Genomic DNA, 1,041 nt, shown 5'->3' with positions numbered 1-1,041 from the left:
CACATTACTGTCTTCAACAAAAAAAACATCTCTTTGTATTCTTACCTGAAACTAACATAAATAGAACAAACACAAATCTAAGGAAATGAGTCCAATGCGCAAATGGTAAGAATAAATGTATAAAAGAAGCTAGCACAAAGGAATAAAGTAAAACGGCATGATCAAAGTGTATTAGCAATCGCAACAAAGAAACGATCAAAACAGAAAAGCAAATAATACCCAAAGTTTAAAAACCCACCCATCATGACACTGAGAGGTATAAAGATGAAGGAAGTCAGGCAAAACCTTATTCCAGTTTAATTGTCCACTCTATCTGGCATGCCACCAGAATTCAGCGACATGGAAAAATATACAATAGAATTGGAAAATGTATATACTATGAACTGAAAATGGTTTCTGTTTTAAATAAAACCTCAAAGGCCTCCACATACTCGGGCGAAATGTACGTATTCTGAGAGCACCATAGACTCCTCACGCACCGTCTGAGGAAGGTTGAGATTTCATCGTCCAGTGTAACAATTGCCTGTATTTCTTGTGACAAATTCCTTCTTTTCCCATAATCCAAATGGATTTGTGGGAGGTTTGTTACTATGAGACTAAACACAAACTGTCATACTTGATCAAAAGGATCAAGTTTTGATAGCTCATCAAGCTAGCTAGTTCGATGAGCTAGTTGGGCAGCCATTGCGCACCAGAGAGTGTGACCGGTTATGCCAATTTTCTAACTTATTAGTTTGGTGTCACATACAAAACAGTTCAATCAAGGAGTTCACTGTGGGACACAGAGTACTCGGTCATAAAACTTGACCTTGCCCGAATGTCGCTTCCAGCAACCTGCTTTGAGTTCACCTCAAGTTCCCTTCTCGGACTAAAGTACACCTGAGTATCTGAGGGCCTTAGCTGTTAACATCTCACACAACATCAAGATCAGAATGTAGAGAAGCTAAAGACTAAAGGATGAAACTGAACCTATAGTCATGCCCAATTTGCTTTCCTTTTCATCGGCCAAATGCTCTTTTCTGGCAGCCATTCATAGTCCGA

The sequence above is a fragment of the Poecilia latipinna genome, unplaced genomic scaffold (genome assembly GCF_001443285.1).
Source record: "Poecilia latipinna isolate Pla-1442-1.1 unplaced genomic scaffold, P_latipinna-1.0 Scaffold1515, whole genome shotgun sequence".
In the NCBI taxonomy this organism is placed as follows: Eukaryota; Metazoa; Chordata; class Actinopteri; order Cyprinodontiformes; family Poeciliidae; genus Poecilia; species Poecilia latipinna.
This window is presented reverse-complemented; position numbering follows the sequence as displayed.